Source organism: Galendromus occidentalis, unplaced genomic scaffold (genome assembly GCF_000255335.2).
Source record: "Galendromus occidentalis unplaced genomic scaffold, Mocc_1.1 scf7180000076723, whole genome shotgun sequence".
In the NCBI taxonomy this organism is placed as follows: Eukaryota; Metazoa; Arthropoda; class Arachnida; order Mesostigmata; family Phytoseiidae; genus Galendromus; species Galendromus occidentalis.
This window is the reverse complement of record NW_003804712.1, coordinates 100,902-119,944: the sequence shown is the minus strand read 5'-3', so window position 1 is coordinate 119,944 and position 19,043 is coordinate 100,902.

The window sequence follows — 19,043 nt, the reverse complement described above, 5'->3', positions numbered from 1 at the left end:
TTAGTGCAAGTGAGTTTTTGCTCGGCTCAAGTCAGACGTGACTCTGACGATGTTTGGCTCGAGTTGCAGCACAAGCAGCAACTTGCCAACTAAGTTCTCCGCGGCGGCACCATCTCGGAATTTGCATACCAACTCGGAGCTCAAACGCTTGGCTTCGATGGTGTTCCCGCATATCCGCATTGAAGTAGACCAAGCTTGTCTCCCGCTTTGAGCTATTCCAAACGCTGAAGGATAGAAATCGCATCTTTGTTCCAGGATTTCCCGGCAGCGACGATTTGTTTCCGCTGGAAACCCCAGATCTCTTGTTCGGACGAGATTGAAGAACATTTATGACGACGAAAGCCGAAGGCACGGAATCGCCTCAACGCGCGACAAAGTTTCCGGGGATTAGGTGGAGGAGTCTAGGGACAAGACCCAGATTCCGCTAATTGTTACGTCCATTCCCTCGCACTCGCGAAGGATCTGGAGATAAATTGGTGAGGGCAGTGCAGCAGGATCGTTCCTGAAGGTCCCGCCTTGACGGCCGAAAGCACGACTGTTTCGCCTCCGCGATGCCTAGTTCCGGAAGACGGTCCATCGATTATCCTTCAGATCCCTCATCGAGGGTGGTTATTCATCGACTCCCAAGCGGAGCATATCGTTCATTATGAATGACGTGTTACGATGTGAGAATTGTCGACTATCATTACGTCTCTTTGATGAATTCAACATTTCGCGAAGGCCCGAATCGCAGTCATTTTCCGATGCACCCTCATCTTCTCTACGTCAACGTCTTCACGACAGAAATGTGATAAGGGCGCGGAAACTTCATGGTAGGGAGAACCATCCGGAACGGGACACAACGAGTCTGTGCCGCTCTGGTTCTGACAGATGTCGACGGCCATCATGCGAACTTGTTCGGAATCCTTTCTCCACCGGCTGAGTATCCTGTACGCCCAATCAAGCGACCGTCTGTTCTTGTGTTCCGGCAACTAGGTAACAACTAGCGTTGGGCCCTTGGAGTAACCCTTGGAGGCTCAGCGGGCTCTGCATCGGAGCAATTCACAACATGCATCGGAACGCTCTGGAAACTCGCCACGATGTCAGGATCTTTTGGACACAGGCTGGCGCTAACGGACCGTAGGGATTTCCGCAGTGAATTTCAGTGACCCTCGGGATCAGATTTCTCCGATCGGAATGTCTACGTCCTTCTCCCGAGGGAATGCACAACTTAGGTCGGGCTCCTGTGCCACCGTTCCCCTGAGCAGAGAGTGTTGGGATTGGCTGTAGAAGTATCAACGTTCCAGAGGAGGACCTGTCGCATCATTTGGAAGGAACTTCCGTCAGACCCGAGAGCCCTCGGATACAATGACAGTCCGTTTCCATGGAAGATTCGAGAGGGAACGACTGTTATCCCTGGTCCTTGCGGTGAGAAAACAACGTAAAACACAACGCTGCGGAGCGGGCGCGTTCTCAGAATTACTTTCGGGGCGGGCAGGGCCATTGTCTTGGTAGGGGCCATCGGCCATAGTCACCGATGATGATGAGCCTCAACATGGAGCCCTATGGGCCGGATAGAAATCTTGGGGGACAGGGGTGGTGCACCCTTTTTCTCCAGCCGAAGGCCGGGAAAACACCGTTTCTCCCCAACCTCTCCTTGGATCGGAATCAGGGAGCAGCTCTGTGACCTACACAGAAACTTCGAGGTCCCGGGACCAGCCGCCCAAAATGAAGTGTTATTTATTGAATTTCTACCTTTCCATGAGAGAGATATTCGGAGCCGTCTCCCGAGGCTAACTGCGCATATTCAACGCCCAGCGAAAATCCGATCGTAGCATATTCTAGCGGAGGAGCAGCCGGTCGCGATTACCTCGATGTTTCCTTGAGAGATCATCGCGAAATCGTTTCTCCATGCAATTCGAGTGCCCAGCCGAGTTTCAAATGAGGTTGCTCGGCCGAGTTCTCAAGTTCGTAAATGAAAGGGTTCTCTCCGCGACTCCCCGCTGAGCAAAATGAACTTGCTTCCTTCCATTCAGCCGATCACATTCTCCGTGAAGCTGCCCCGCCGTGACAGTGTTCTAAACGTGATGCGACGATCAGTTCAACCTCGCAGTGAACGCAATGTTCCATGGTAATTATATCGAGCTCGCGTACAACCTCTTTTATTGGAGCCTGGAAGTCGTTCCAGGAATTATATGCTCGAATCTAAGTCAGAATCAGAGAACTTCGAGACTCTGGCAAGAGATATTGGGAATGCTGGTAATTCCTCACTCAAAGAGCCTTCATACTCGGCATTCCGGAAAAGCCTCCTCGGGGTCTGATATCCATAGACGACATCTGTGGCCGGCTACTAATCCTTGATTGGGTCATAATTCATCTTGCCGAATGGAGTCGGAGGCCTTGATTCAACCTATGCAAGCCTCAGGAAAGCTCGAGGAAACGTGGGCATCATGGACTCATGACCGTGTTTCCAAGAGCTGTCCGTAGTTCCGACCCCTGATCGGTGCAATTTTTATTCGATACCGAGCTCCCGGACGACCTCGAGAAGGCCGCCCGGCGCTACGTCGGACTGAACAGAGGCGCAAGAGAGCCTTGACGAGCCCGAGTTAGGGACGGACCGCTATTATGATCATGTCGCAGAATTATGAGCCGAATCGAAGCCTCTAGGGAATTGAATCCTTTTACGCACCAAGCAGGAGGGCTCAGCATTGTATCTGGGCGCGACAACGAGCTTCTATCTTTCGCAAGCATATCCGCCGGATTGATCATTTTCTCCGAGCTACATGGAGGGATATGAAGCCCCCGTCGAAACGGAGCGGTAGCGTAAGCGGGATGGCGAATTCGCTGCTTGAGGATATCTGAGGACTTCGTTCATTTTTCGATTCAATCACAGCGAAGGAGAAGAAAGGGATAACACCGAGCTAGGAACATTCTCGCGTCGGTCAGATCACTACGGAGTCTCGTCCCGACTAGACGGTTCCCAGCTAATCCCCCGCTCCACTGTCTCCGCACGGCAAGCCGACAGAAAACAGCCCAAGAAGGGCTTTCAGAATCGAGGAGCTCTGGCAGTCCCTGAATTCACCGGAAATACTCGAACGAGCTCGCAGTCTCTCATTCGCGGGTGATCCGTAAGCAACGACACCATCTCGTATGGGTTATTCCAGAATGCCGACAAACTCAAGTTTTCTTTGGAGTCTCCTCTCGAATTCCTCGAATCGGAAGTCTCTCAGGGAATTCTTGTCTGCGTCGTATCATGGGTTTCGCTGTCGAGACCCGTGCAAAATAAATCGTTCAAGACTCTTCCTGAATGGTGTAAAATAGACGGGCAGCCTCCACTGAGCGCAAACGATTCCAAGCATCGGAAACTAGAGATGCAAGCCAGATTCTCTCAACGGTTTGAGCTCGCTCTTATGCGTTTCCGGTCATTTCTCGCTTCGGTTCGTCTCGGCTTCTCGACGATGTTTTCACCTCGATCTGCAAAGCAGTGATCGCGCCGCGACATCGGCCCAGGGGTCGATGGCTCGAATCGAGATTTGTTTGCTCGAAGGCTTCCGACCGGATCCAGTAAAAATATGCTCAATATATCGCATTCAGGTGAATTATTTATCGATCATGTCAGCTCTTTGGGATTCCGATACTTTCGGATCTGCTCGGATTCGAGTATATTTCCTCTTGAAGTTTACAGGCTTGACACGGGCACTCGATCCGGAGCCCAACTCAAAAATCGTTGTCCCGCAACACAGCTCCGAGCTTGCATCTTTGAATGAATCGAAGGTGGCTGCCCATGGTCGCTAAGCATTCCCAACAATGCCTCGTATTCTAAATGAAAGCTGATTCTTTCGCGGGTATGCTTGTCAAAAGATCGGCGGTCACGAATTCTGTCCTGGCGGGACGTAATTTAGTTGTGTGACGCCAGGAGACTCGGATGATATTCGTCTCCTCGATAGTCTGTCCGTCGCTTCGCCCAATACACGAAAACGCGCCTCTCTTGCCCACGGCGCGGAACGTTGCGAATTTCTACAAAGGGATCATGTGATTGTCCACGAAAGTGGCCACCTCTGGTGAACAGTCAGGCTCGCGACGCATCTGTCGATATCCAGGTGATTGTGTGCGATGAATATGAATTTGAAGCGAGGCTGCTGAGCTACCGGATGGAATTCGGAGCTCTGTTCTCAATCTTGAAGTCCCACTTTGCGGATGCAGAGCAGCGGTCAATTGTTGAGGATCGCCGAGGGAGTAATGGGATCTCGCCTTTCATTCAAGCTCGAAGAGAATTCGAGAAAGTTGGCGTCCCTCGCAAAGGTTTGACGGCGTCGCTGAAGGCGGCGACGACGAATCTCGGTCCACACGGAAGCGTAATGGCGGCCGTCACGCATTTCGAAGAAACTCGTCACGAACAAAACGGTGCGCGACACGCACCCTCAACACGCCTTTGCCCCCAGTGAGCAGGAACCTATTGAGGAAGGGTTCTGATTCCATAGTCGAAGCCCTTGAACAAAAGTGGGAACGAACGAGAGCGATACTGGTGTGAACTCTCCGGCTGCTCGCTTAGAGAGCATTCGATGATTCCACGCATAATTGTCCGTCAGGAGGAAGCCTGCGGAGATCTATGGAGCAGTTCCGAGCGGTAACGGAGAAGTAACAAATTTGTCAACAAACTCTACTCTGCAAGTCTTCGCGTCCCATCTACACGCAGTCAGTTTTCTAAACTGCAACTCGCATTGCTTTTGAAGCTCCCGCTCACAGCTCAACTAGACTTCAAAGACGTACTCAGAGGAGTTTGGCTCATGTCAAGTTTCCTCCGTATGCGGACGCCGGAGTCACGAACTTCTGGAGCCCTGACGAGGCACCCACCTCGACCGTATTCCGCTCATACCTTTCAAAGCCCGATAGTTTTTAGTGCAGGAGCAGTTTATAACTGAGGAGTTATCGATCCGGAATGCCCTTGGAATGTATTTGAAGCTCGAGGGGTCGAAAGCGTTCAGTTGTCTTGGAGAGAGGAAATTCCATATCCAGAAGTCTAAAGGAGATGAGAGCGACTCTGCGACTATGGCTCAATTCCCCCAACTAGCGGGTTGTCTACTCGATGTTAATTCTTTGCACGGCGCTAATATGCTGAGCATTTGATTCCAGACTCGGAATGCTCCCACACAGAGTTTGATGTCAAACTCCCACGTGCATTTCTGTCATTCATCGGCTTCTGTCTGATAAGCCTCTTACAAACATAATTTTCCATCAGGCATGAAATGAAGATTCGTTTATCGGATTCCCGTCCGCCAATCCGATGTACATGTGCAGCTCGGAATCGCCCATGGCTGAGGCCAATCGCACTGAAGAGCCGCACGAGGAAGCTTCTCTCGCAGATTACAGCCCTTATGTCAGAGCCATCGGAGTTCGGCTGCATTCGGATGTATTCAGTCAAGTCGCGCGGAATTTTCGCATCTCCCAGTGCTGTATCATTCGCTCCCTATTGTGAATTCCCAGATCGAAGAAGAACATTCGCACATGCGATGAGGCGTCTTGGTCGTGCCGATAACGAGCTACAGTATTCGGTCGACTCTTTGATTCAGCTGGGTATTCGATAGCTTCATGTAGCGTGGAGAGCACTGGCGATGTGAGCCGATGAGTGGCGCGGGAGGTGACGGCGGCACTACACTAGGAGGGAATTGAAGGAGAGCTGTCGTTATTGTGTGTCTGACGTAGCAGAGACGTTTACACATCAGACACAGGGTCCACGAACATTTCTAGCAAATTTCTCATTTGCATAGAGATTGCCTTGTAGTCCCATCTCTTTCGTTCTTTGTTTCTTCTTTTGGCTCACCGCAATCTCCCGCTCGAAGACACTCTTCCCCACATCTTCGAGCACTGACAGATGGGGGTCCTGTACATCGTGGCAGGTGTCGACAAGTTAGGGGGAAAATCGGGGGAACAATGAACATTACACATCGAGGGAGAACGAGCTGTGCCAGGTAAAACGTCGTGAGAGCAGCAGGCATGCTCCCGGAATCATTCCTAAATGCCTCTGGAGGGTGATGAATTCCCTCCGGAACGATTCCCCCGGTCTATCACACAACATCATCTTCATCTAATTTTACATGATACTTCGTCATTCAAAGCGTACACTTGACTCGCCGTTTGCTTCGATCGAGGCTCGATGTTCGAATTCCCGGCCACATCTCGGATGCCCAAGTCCGAACTATAACCCACAGTTTACGGAACGGATATCATAGTTTGGATCGCACCGTATTCGTGCCCCTTCACTCTCCCGCCGCGACACATCGTCAAGTAGCCCTCCCCTCTCGGGGAGCAATTCCAGTTTTGCAGTCATCGCTCGTTCCTCGCCGATTTCCGCTCCCGTCATTCGGCGCACTCCTCCGAGGGTCCTGACCCTCGCTCGTTAGGTCTGATCGATCACGAATGAAAGCCTCTTCTCGCGGTCACACTCATCGATACTTCTTGTTGTTGTCGTCGATTTTTCCGTTTTCTTCTGTGCGGATCGTCGTCTTCTGAAAGATCGTCGTCCACAGTGTCTCGGAGTGGACACCGATATATGCAGAGCCACTTTTTGCCGACTATTGGATGCTATCGACGGAGAGTCTGGCGAGTGGTAGGATGACGTGAGACGTGCAGGCGTTCGAGGGAATCGAGACGGAGAAGGAATGCGGCTCTACGGAAAAAATCGCTCGGAATGCCAAGCTCGTACGGGGATCGCTTGACGAACTTGCTCCCGCTCACGCGATCGCAATCTGAAGTTTCGTTGGCCGTGATTTGATGCCATTGTTTTGTGTCCCCTGGTGTCCGTGGGAATGCAATCAGGCGTCCAGTCACTTGTCTTCGCCTGTGGATCTTTCTTGTCGAAGCCACGGAGATTTCGCACCTTTCAGACGAAGGGATTCCCCTCTGTGGAATCGAATCGCGAATTATGATGGCAGATGCTCCCAGGTGATTTTTCTGTCGACACTGAAGGTGCCGATCCGGGGGAACGCTGTAGATGACTCGACATGTCGCAGCGGGAGAGCGGCGATATCGGGAACACTGATGCCGATATCGGATGAACTCATCGCCAGGATTGCAGTGGACGGGGTGAGGTAGGTGCACTAACCCACGCTCACGGAGACCTCAGTGGAGTGTTGCCGTCACTTAGGAGTGAGTGCGTCGTCGCGGGAATTCATGAGAAGACGGATCCTCGCTTCTGATGGAAATGCTATGGTAATAAAAAGCTCACGGAATTCCCATATTTTGTCCTCAGCCCCGAGATGGGAGCTCTTGTGAGCGATGGGTTTTATTGTCACTCATCTCGAATCCACGAGGAGTCAATCCTAGAGATTATTCGGTTTCCCTTGGCGCTCCGTCTTGATGAAGAGGAAAATTCCCTCCCGCATAGTTTCTTCGAGCCGGAATGAATTTTTTTTTTCTGAACTAGCTGCTCCTTGCCTCGACATCGGCCCAATTTGTTCCAACGCGCTCACTATTCCCCTTGACGGTCTATCCTTCCCCCACGAGGAAAATTCTAGGGCCATCCCGAAGTTCCCTTATTGAAAGCGATGTCTTTCGTTGTTGGCCTTGACCGTTGCAAAATTCCTTAGGAGCGCTGGAAATGCCGCTGGGGTAGTTTTTCATCCGCGTTCGTCTTCATCTCGACATGGTGGTCTCACCCGGCGAGCACTACGGCGAGCGAGCGAACGGACGAGCGGAGCGTTCTCCGTCGCACGTCAGCCTCCCGCTGAGGTCGTGCTGGGAATGAACAGAGAGCGAGAACCGACTGACACTCCGCAGATCTCCTCCGGAAAGAGACCGACGGACAAACCAATTGAAGAACCACCGACGAAGAAAGCCTCTCTACCTCCGTTCATCTTCCCGAAAAGCCGGAGGGCGAGTGGTTACCCTCGCCGCGAACCCCCTTCCTTCCGCGGTTTCTAGTTTGCTCGTTCACCGACGCTTTCATCAATAACCTCACAGCTCTATTCCATCACTCACGACAAAAGCCGCTGTCTTCCGGAGGTCCCTATCCTCGACCCCTCCGACGCCGCTCTTTCATCGCTTGCTCCTCCTCCTCATCTGAAACCACTTCCTAGTTCCTCACACGCTCCCCGTTCTCGCGTCCTCCGCGCGACACCCCTCACCGCGTTTTCATTCGCTCGACCCATCCCCACGAGGCGGCTTCCTCCCTCCGCGAAAGAATCCCCATACGTCCTGATCTCGATCCTGGAACGCTCCTTCGGCTCGCTGCTTCTCTCTCCTCAACCGACCGCAGTCCCACCGCAACATTTGTTTCCTTTAGAACAAAGTATCCAGGTATTTTCGCCCGTTCTGCTTCATTTTCTGCCTTCGGAGGGCTGTGGCGACAGACAACCGAGCATGAAGTCGGGCGTACATGCAGCAATCAATCATTTCTGTTGAACCCTCGACGGAAGAATGGGAATTTTCCCCCTCTTTCACTGTCTCTCTCTCTCTGGAGCACTTCCTCGTAGGCATAGACCGCGTCAGCGTGACTCGAGCTTGAAGCTCCTCTCCTGTCGGAGCTTTGAGTCAGAGAGCACCCGAACGGAGGTGGGACCCGCAACTTTTCGCCGTAAAGGTCTTCCCGAGGAGTATCCATCTCGATCGACTGATCGCTCCACGTGGGTCCACTCCCTGGCATGAGGCTCTATGAGGGGGCTATCGGCCAGGTGAATGGGTGAGACGAAGTCGTAATGCCTCGGATTCGCCACGTGAGTCTCCTTCGGAATCCTTCTACGCCGTCCTCGCTATACTACAATCGCGATCCGCTGGAGGAAGATACCCGTGCTGGCATCACAAGCAAAGATTCCGCCGACAATTATTCTCTCCGCGAAGCACATGGCGAGGAAACTTACCGAATGTCACAGTCATGGTGCTTTTCTCGATCTCATCGAGGCGCTCTTGATGATGGGCTTCCCTCCGAAGACTTACGATCCTGAGCTCGATATGGGTGCGAACGAATTATAATCGTTTGATGATGCTACTGATGCTTGTTCAATGGAAAAATGATACATACTGAGATCATTAGTCCTCCCGGAACGTCGTGCAGCGAATCTCCCTGCATCCTATCAATTCTACCTCTTCCAGGCCTTTTCGCCTTTACTGATCGTGTTCCTGGTTCATGGTTGTCTGTTTGATTAACCCATACGATCCAGCAAATCTTCATCAGACGACCACATCCTTTCCTACTCAGCGGCGACCTCTCAGCAGATCGGTCAGGTTTCTTCTTGCTCAGACCTTTCCATCCCAAGCGGGAGGATTTCGAATTTTCCAGGAATTTTCCGAAGGGTAGATGTCGATAGCTACGTTCCACCGTCGAAAATGTTTACGTGTCAAAGAGCCACTGGCTTCCAGGCACTATTGCCACGACTCGAATATTAGCGGCTCTGTCGTGGCGCAGCTCCACGCTCTCTTAGGTCCGAGGCAGACTGAGGAGTTGAGAAAGGGACACGTCCGCGAGTCGGAGCGAGAATACTCGGTCTGATGAGCGCAAGAAGAAATAGGGCGAGAGAGATTAACTAAGCGAAGAAAAAAAAGAGAGATAGAGTCAGCCAGAGACTTTTTGGCAGCGTGCTTGCTAGGGAGAGAGCGAAATGCGACGCCGCAGACGCAACGGAAAAAAGATAATGGGCGGATGAAAAGGAAATGAACCGGCAGGATCATTCTACTGATTTCGTCAGATACACGACAAACGAACGAATGGACGGACGGGCTGGCGCTGACTGAGTGAGGACGCGACCGAAGGAAGTGATCTGGCACAGGAGAGAGGAAAGGGGCAGAGTGTGAAACGAATATCGCGAGGACCCGCCGTCAGGGAAGACGGGACGAAGGAACTTCTAATCCGGACACGATAACAGCATACGTCATGAGACACCTGCGGTGGGTTCCGGAGCAGCTCCCGAAACACTCGAAATCTTGTTTTTTCTCCCATCCTTGTTTTTCCTATTACGTTTCCCTCCGCTCCCCCAGCCCACAAGTCCGACGTCGATTCCTCCCTCGTCGGAAGATTCGTTAGGGAGGGTGCCCTGCCTCGTCTGCATTTCGTCGCTTGCAGGCAGCGTTGGGACAATTACAGAGAGCGTTCGCGTCGTACCTATCGGAGAGCGTGGGCTCTTTATTTGCCGGAACGGACGTGTTTTCAAGTTTTCGGATGTTTTCCCAACTCGACGGAGAGGCGCCACTCCTCGTTATTTACTGTTTGCCCCAATGTCTTCGGGGGCCCCAGAACTCTTGGGTACCAAGCGCACTTACGGTCGTCGAGTGTTTCGCGGTGAGAATACCGCAGCTCATGAGGGTTTCGCTTACTTGTCGGTAGCGACATGTGGCAAGCTTGATTCCGGTAGCCGGGTCCCCCCTGCGGGAACCCTACGCAAGTAGGAATATCCGTGGAAAACCCCAAGGTATCCCTCTCAGGAATCTCACATCCTCAGCTTGAATGCCGGTGTACATTCCTCAGGCAACGGCCGATTGAGCTCCGGTGCTCAAGCTCGGCTCTGGGCGCGCGAGAGGAGGGACTTCGCGAAGAGTCAAACGAAACGAATTCTTCGATTTCTCAGCGCTATCAGTGGTTGACAGCTCTTTCCTCATGGCGAGGCGGAATTCCGTGGCTGGGAAAGGCTCCACGAGTTGGCGAGCGGAATGAGCAACGCCGAAAAATATAGACGGTCGTCGTCAGAGCTTTGGTCGCTTAGGGACCGCCATAAGCCTCCTATTTCACTCGGAGGTTGGCCGCGACCAATAGGTCACATGCGACGAAAACCGCTCCTGGTGCTTCTCGCGGCCGATCATTGTCGAGCGAGGCTCGAGGTTCATCCCGCTAATATTTCGTTCAACTGACCCATCGATCACTAGCCGACAGGGTTCTAATTAATTGACGAGCCTCTGAGGGAATAATCTAGATTGGCAATGATTCGCTGAAATCTTCCCGAGCTAATTCATCGAGCCGGACCTGAGCCTCCGAACTCTTCCGCCAATATTCGCGTAATATTATTCCGCAATTTGTTTATGTATTTTTTTTATATTCATTCATCCATTCCTGTACTCATTAGGCCTACTCGCTGATCTGGCTCTCGACCGTCTCGATAAAATTATACCCAGCTCTCGCTGATCCATTAGCTCGTCGACTCATCCCTTGATCCATCCGGTCATCCATCCAGTGGACATGCTGCTTGTTGAATGTTAACGGAACCAACGCCGTCGACGAATCGGATCTTTATCCTTTCTGCTAGTCCGGCGATTACCCGACTCCGTCTGGCGCTCTGTGATAGCGTCCCTCCTCTTTCTTTCTCCCGTTCATTCATTCAGATAAATAGCCGAAGAGGAGAAGATTTTCATTCAGATTGATATTCGTACGGAGCTCGGCTGTCGCTGATGCTCGTATTAACAATATCCATCTCTCGAATAGGCATCCGCTGGGAGAGTGTCGCATGCTCGTCTCCTAAACAGCTACTGGAGATGGACAGCCACTAGACCGACCGGCCGCCTGATTGACTGACTCACGGGCTCATTGAGACTCGAAAGGCTCGGGGCGAACCGGTCGCTAGTTGCTTGGTTTGCTCGCCTCTATATTGCAGAGCGGCACTGTCGAGCTCTTGTTGTGATATTGGACGACGGCATGACGTTCACGGAAGGTCCACTGCGCCTGACAGATACCAACTTTTCCGTAATACATGAAACTAATAACAGAAAACACAAAGCAAACTTTTTTTCCTCGAGACCTCCGAGCTCCGCAGCCTCGCGAGTCGAGCTTGACCTGGTTAGTCCGGACTCCAAGCTCCTCGACCGTACGGTGGGACTTGTGCCGTCGCTGACGTCTCGATCGGAAAATCAGTCGTCTCAACAGATGTCCCGGGGATCGTACGCTACAAGATTAATTGGAGTCGACACGGAGAACTACCTTGTTGTGTTTTTAGCTGTCGCTTAGATTGTAGGGCGTCCCGTCGCCGATCAGGGTCGGACGCTGCCCGGGACAAGCGCGAAAACTTCGGAGGAAGTCCGCCGACGGCAAAATGAGGGCGGACGGTATGGGTGCTAGCAGCAACTAGCCGGGGACAGGGGAGCAGAAATCGAGATTAAGTAGGAGCTCGATTAGATAAACGAGATTGGCAGTCGGTAGCGGTCGTTGCCCGAGCAGACGGAGGAGGAAAGAAGGGGCGGAAGGGGTCGCGGACGCTCTCATTACTTTCTGTCCTCGGTGGGCCGGGCCCCATCCGCCCACCTGCTTGTGCCGACGACATTGCTTGGAACTCTGGTAGCGCCGCGTAGCCCTCCGACGACATTTCCCGTTCACGCACGCCCAGAAACACAATGCCTCCTCTCCACCTGTTCCCACATTCCCGCATACACTGGCTGATCCAGGAAACTCGCGGAAATTACGTTCAGAAAACTTGGAAGTCAGTGACAGCCAACGTCATTGCGGATTCCCGTCGAGGCTCAAGCCCATGGTCTCCGGTGGAGAAATTGTTTACCGCTTCACTCTCCATCTTCTCCCCGGGTCGAGTTTGCTCACATCGATAATCAGCGACGGACTCTGAGACGGAAAAACTTTGGCAGACGTCTGGGAGGAAGATCCGCTCCGCTAGCCGCTGAGAAGACCGAATGGGGGCAGAGAGATCCGGGGGGATCAAGCGATGTGGCTTCGGAAAGTAAGGAGGACGTGATCAAAATTCAAACCGTAAAAACTCCCTTCTTATATCATCACTGCCGTCGCTTCCGAAAGCAATCTGGAACGCGCCTCGCCTTCGTCTTCTTGTCCGGGCGGTCCTCCATCAGATTTCCCCCGTCGAACAAGCTCCACGAATCCGAAAACAGAAATTACGTGCAGAGAAATTTTTGTACAACACTAATAAAGCAAGCGACGACCATACACGCGAGCTTGGGCAAAGCTCAGCGGGGAAAAACACGTCTCTCGAAATCAAGCATGCCCCATGCTAATTCTTTTCCTTTTGTCGAGCGAAGAAACATCACCGACTTTTCGGGACATCTGCCTGACCCCTTATCCTTCGAAAACATCCCACATCAGAATTATCAAGTTTCCAATGCTGGAGCGGAACTAAAGGCTCATACCGTTTCCGGAGAACGTTGAAAGTCCTGGTCCCGAATTCCATGAGGCGGCAATCGATTGTCGTCCGGACGTTGCGGTGTGCCTCGTGTCGACCACGCCAGTTAACGGGCCCCGAACGGCTGGCCCGCTAACTCAAAGATAATTGAGACCCCACCTCGGAGCTACAAGTTATTGTATGCTGAGAGTCTCGGCATCGATAATGAGGTCTCATACGACTCAAGGAGTCGGGGAAGTTTGGAGCTGCTTCCGAATAATCCCGTGGTCGTGATCGCGTCTCGATGCCCCATCGCTCCAATCCCTCCGAGGGAGATCGGTCGACGATTAGGACTCCAACCCCTTGCCTTCGCGAGCATTATTGGACCGTGGGGCACGCCTGTCAACAAGGAACTGAAATCCGTGCCTTTCCAGAAGTCTTGCCCGCCTCCTCTCTCTCTCCGTTGCAAACAGTCCCCCGCTCTGCGCGGAATATTTTCCTCCGTTCCGTCCCAGAGCGAGAAGACACAGACACGGTACGCGAGCTCTAGTCTTGAAGCACCCTGGACTGCGGGAGACTATCTTCTAGATAGATAGAGTGCTGGCAACGATGACCTACGAGCCACGGAAGTTCCGAGGATCGATCGGCGAGTAGACCAACGGATCCGTTGTTATCGATGGGGGCACCGAAAAGCCGTAAATCTCCCGTGGGGCGAGAGTGCGATAGCTCAGGGGTGCTCCATCATCTCGCGTATCTGATTCGCTTTCGTTCAGATCTCTCGCTTACGTCGACCGTACAACAGACGGCTCACAATGAATCGTAATTGAAACACGCGGCCTCGTAGATTTTCGTCCGCATGCCGTATCTCGAGCTCTTGCCGACTGAATGGCGCGAACCATGACGCAGCGACTCTCCGACATAACTCACGCCCCATGGAAGTCGAGTTGACGGCCCCGAATCGGGTGGGCGCAACCTCTAATCTAAAATAGCTCAGCACCTCAGTCAGCACCTGCCCAATGCCTCATCGAGTGTCTGAGCTCATGGACTCTCACATTGGGTCGGGATTTATGCCCAATGGGAGTGTTAGAGATTGTCTTGTCTCATAAAAATTCAGCTGGCTCGCTCCGACTCGCCAGACCACTGTCGCGAGTGGGACATCATGAATATTCGAATGGAGAATTGAAGGAAGCGAATAGGAAACGTCTCCGCGAGGCTATTCGTTTCCAAAATACAGGGTGAGCCTGCGCGAGCAGCATCAGCCGTGGACTCGGCAGATCGGTGCGAGAATTTTTCCTCGGACAAATTCGAAATTCTTACGCATGAGAAATTCTCCATGAGTTCCGCGAGTCACGACTCACGGCCTACTCCGCTTTGGTGATTAGTCGAGGACGAAGGCCTCGAAATGAGACCGCAGTTCTTCATCCCAATTTATTCATTAGCGTCATGAGGCTTCCGCTGCCTCCGAGAATAAGATTATCCGCGCTTGTGAAACTCGTTCGTACGGTCCGCGGCTCACGCGAAGATGTCCGCAAGATTGAGATTCGCAATCGGAAGAAGCGGTCATAAAACGAACAACTGTGGAAATGTCCCATAGGGCTATGCGGCGCGGGCTTCGGGTAAGCCATAAAAAGAGTTACAAAAAAGAGGTCGGGGAGAGACCGGTTTGCATAGCTCGTTCAGGACAATGATCAGCTCATGTGGTCCCTTACGAGGGCTCAATGTTATCCGGCGAGTACGAGCGGAGAACAAAACAGGACTCCGGAGTCCTGGATTAGGTTTTCCTGTATGCGGGGAATTTTCCTTTCGATGCCTCGAGGAGCCTCCCGTAGCTTCTGTTATTTTTTGAGGCCTGGATCCCTGAGCAGACCAGACATCACCGAAAAGGTTCGATTCCGTCGACGGATGGAGCTGCGGAGTGAGTTGTGCGTTCGGAACCTTTCTAGGAGAGGTCCCGCGTACAAGTCAGCTCGAAAGTCCCGTTTTCCGCAGTTGGAGTTTCGCGCCAGACTGTACTTCCGTGTGCCGAAGCCGGTAGAATTTCTTCTTGCCAGTGTCTGTCGCTCCGATTCCCCGACGAGCTGAAAAAAATAAGAATATTGCTGATCAGGAACGGACGTGCCTCGGATCTATCCGCGTCAAGCTCAATCATAGGGAATTCCGTTGAAAGGCGGAAGTTATGGAACGACGGTGAAGCTGCTGTACGAAGATTCGCCTGATACGACGACTCGGACGCGATTCCCCTCAGCGGACATCGACAATTATATCGACGCGCCGAGACCGCATCGGTGGCATGAAAGAGATTTGACTGCAGCTGCCATCGGCATTGTACTGCAGCTTGGCGGCAAAACGTTCGCGAAAGCTCGCCGAGTTGTAGCGGCCAGGTCGTTTTTCGTTCATTGTTCCGACCCGAGCGGAGCCTCGACGTCCAAGCTGTGAGCTACGTCGGCGTCGTGCTATCAAGCTAATGTATTCTCTTTCGGCTCCTTTTCCTTGAGACTTTTCGCGCGTACCCTCCGACCCTTCTGCTTGCCAGTCGGACGGCTTTACGCCCAAGGAGAGAAGGCAAAACGAAGAAAAAACCCAGGGGTCGCAGAGTAACTTGATGAAGAAGCTCCTCGGCCTGTTGGTAGGCTCCATCACGAGCGGCGACTGCCGCGCCGAAGACGAGAGACGTTCGATGTTCGCGAAGGCAACTAGTAGTTTCTGTTGCGAAGCAAAGTGCACCCGATGTCGAACTCCCTATGGAAAGTTACAGCGAGAGAGAGAGAAAGGAGTGAGAGGAAAAACACGGAACCAGTCAGGGCTTTGCTCGGGACCCGCAGCGCAAACAGTTTCCCGTGACGATCCTAATATTGATCTCTATGGGAGAACCGGGGACCGTTCTTGCTTCAGAGGGCGTTTATCGAGATTTTCCCGAAAGTGGGAAATTGCTGAGGAAATATCTGTGTGAAATTCCCCTCCTTCGCCCCCCTTCGGAGTCGTGGGCGTTTGCGCGATGTGAGCGGAGTTGTTCTCGAAGTTCATCGCCGTCGCCGCCTCCGCTTGGATGATTCCGCAAATAGATTGTAGACTACCTAATATCATTAGAAAAGTTACCTAAACGGAGGATCTGCTCCGCTGCGTCGATCGCTCCTCGGCCGACGAAGACCTCATGCCTCAAATTTCACGGGGTTTCCGATCCTGTGATAAGCAAGAAAAGTATTAGGACGAGGTTGTCGAGTACGGACGCAAGTTCTTACAGACCCCCAGCTCATGTCCTCCGTGTCGATCCCGATTTGCGGCTTCGGAACCAACAGTGGTGTAAGTGCATGGACTCATGAGGAAGCTTCACGCACCCACGCACATTTGAGAGTACCGAAATGGGAACGGAGCCGACATTTTGGCGGGAAGCTTCGAATTCGGTAGGCTCGACCACTGTCTGAACCAAGCGGAGTTCAATGTGCCGTGGCCACGTTCGGTGGATGTTTTTTTCTGATAGATAAAATCCCCGCTCAGCGGCTCGAACCTATGGGCAAGAACGATTCGCTCAAAGGGTGCTACGTCATAAAAATATATGAGAGTGAGGAATGAGTTCGATTTGCTCTGGATGATGCGACGTACTACGTGTACCGCGTGTATTGGAAGCCCGCATGGGGACTGCGGCCGAGCCTTCGAGATTTGATTCTCTGACCCAGCTGTTCGTCTGTCTGGTTGTCTGCTCTTCTCAGCCTCGCCGGCGGACGGGCGAACGGACTCACGAGACACAACCTAACGAGCGAGCACGACGCACATGCATCAAAACCATAAAGATAAGAGCGTATGAGAGCAGCCTGCCGTCAGCGCCTTTATGGCTTCGATTCGTCTGACAAACGATGTCACGTCTGACGCCAGTAATTTGTCAAATGGTCTCTCGGCACCAAGAATCACAAATGGAATCGACGTAGTTACTTTCGCGCTCGAACTCTTCTAAGAGTTGATTGAAAATCGGAATTGAAATTCGAACTTAGGAGCTCGCGGGTGAAATCCGAAAACAAGTCTTCGTGGAGTGCCTCATGGCTAGGATATGTATGTACTCGAGACACCCCGCGATTTAGGATTCGACGCGCAATGCGCACTCATGAGAGTCGCCCGCTCGAACAACGTGATCCTCGGGAAACTCTGAGCTCTCCAGTTTCGCAAAGGCTTTCTTGAATGTACCTACCGACCTTCCCTTGTAAATGTCAGTCGCGCTTTCATTAGTGAAAACCACCGCACTGGCGCGTCGAGACGAATCATAAATAGGACCATCACCCACGACTTTCCGAGCCTACGACAATTAAACAAACTGCGGTGTGACGGGGAAAGCGCGAACTATACTCCTGCCGGAACGAGAAGGTCATGAGCTCACAGTCTGACACATTCCACATCTTTGTCTGATCCAGAGAATGGGAAATTGGTGAATATTCACCGTGGAAGTTTTCTCATTGTTCCCGCTCAGCGCGTCCCTCGGGTCGCCGTCGACGGCGATCGCTGCGCGAAAATATACGAAGCCCTAATCCTTCTGTACCGCCTGACCTCTTCCTGACCGCGATGATTCCGAGGGGTTGAAAGTTCGCCGTGACGGGAGAATTCGACATCGATGCATATGGCAGACCGACAGAGGGTGAGAGCGTTCATTTTGACGTCCTGTTGAGCGATCCCCTGACAACACTAGAATGACAGCGAGGCAACCGCCGGTAGCTTCACAATGATTCTCTAGAGTTTTGATCTCGATAAACGTCTTTTCCGTCGAACGCCGAGAGTTCAAACCGATTCCTCAGAGGGAATAGAGGAGGGGGCGGGGGAGTACGCGAGGGAACTCGAACACGCTCCGGACGGGACCTATTGAATGGCCCGAAGTGGGCCTGGCGTCGACGCGTGGACGCGAAGAGCCCAAGAATGAAGCAGCAGAAAGTTGCGCCGATCGCAGCGTCCCCTTAAATTCATCGCATTAGAGCTCGCCTTCGGATGGCTTTCGTCGTTGACGAGACGAACGACCAAAAAGGAGACGAGAACGTCTAATGAGGCAAAGCTGGTCAGAGAAAAAGAGGACGACAGCTCAGCATCATCCGCTACGGCAGACAGACAGACCGAAAGTCTGTCTGTCCCGCTGACTGTCTTTCCTGTCCGTTCTTACGAGCGAGCCTTGAGATCCAGGCTCATGGTTCAACGTGCCCCGCCCCTCCGCTTCCCCCTCGTTTTCGGCGACGGTTTTGCTACGCTGCACAATTCAGGGACAATAGGCAACTAGCGGCGAAGCCTCCGGCGCCACGAGCCGGATCTCCGTGCTCGGATCTGTTCTACCCTCCGTCCTTGTCCCGAAGAGATCAAGCTAAGTCTACGCGGCTCGCCACGTTGCATTCCGAAAACACGAGCCTCATTCCGTTCCGAAGATCCGAGTGCTCGCTGTTATCCACGGAATGCCGCACGAACAGCTGACGGATCCCGAGCTCAAGGCTCGCGAGACGAGCAGAGTTTTTCCCGGGATTTGGTACGGGAAACTTCGGAAATTAAAATCAAGGAGGGAATAATCAAGTATCTAATTATCCGAGGATCCATGGAGTCTCCGGGAGCATGTGCACTCGTATGGAATTGCTCCGAGTGTGAAGTCGGCGATTTTTCTCAAACATCACAGCGTACTCCAGAGCTTTGAACAGATAGGGCGGAGAGGAGTCACCGGGGAATTGAGACGGCTGTCAGACGCGAGGCTCTCCCACAGCCCATGGGGCCACGGATGGCCCACGCTCCGAACGTGAATGAACTGGGATAAGGCGGGAAAAATGGGAAACTTGACCAATTCCGGGGAGCTGCGAGGGGGGGGGGGCGTGGTGGATAGGAGTGGTATGAGGAGTTGTCTGATTTAGTTGTCTGCCCGGGCAAGGCTCTTGTGGTTCGTATCGTCTCGTTCGTTCCTTTCTGCATGATGCATCAGCAGCGGCAGTTGAGCATAACAAGTAGTTTCGGAGCTGATTGCCGACTTCGACTTTTGCTAAAGTCAGCGTTTCTGTTGCTCCGCTAGCATCTCGTTCA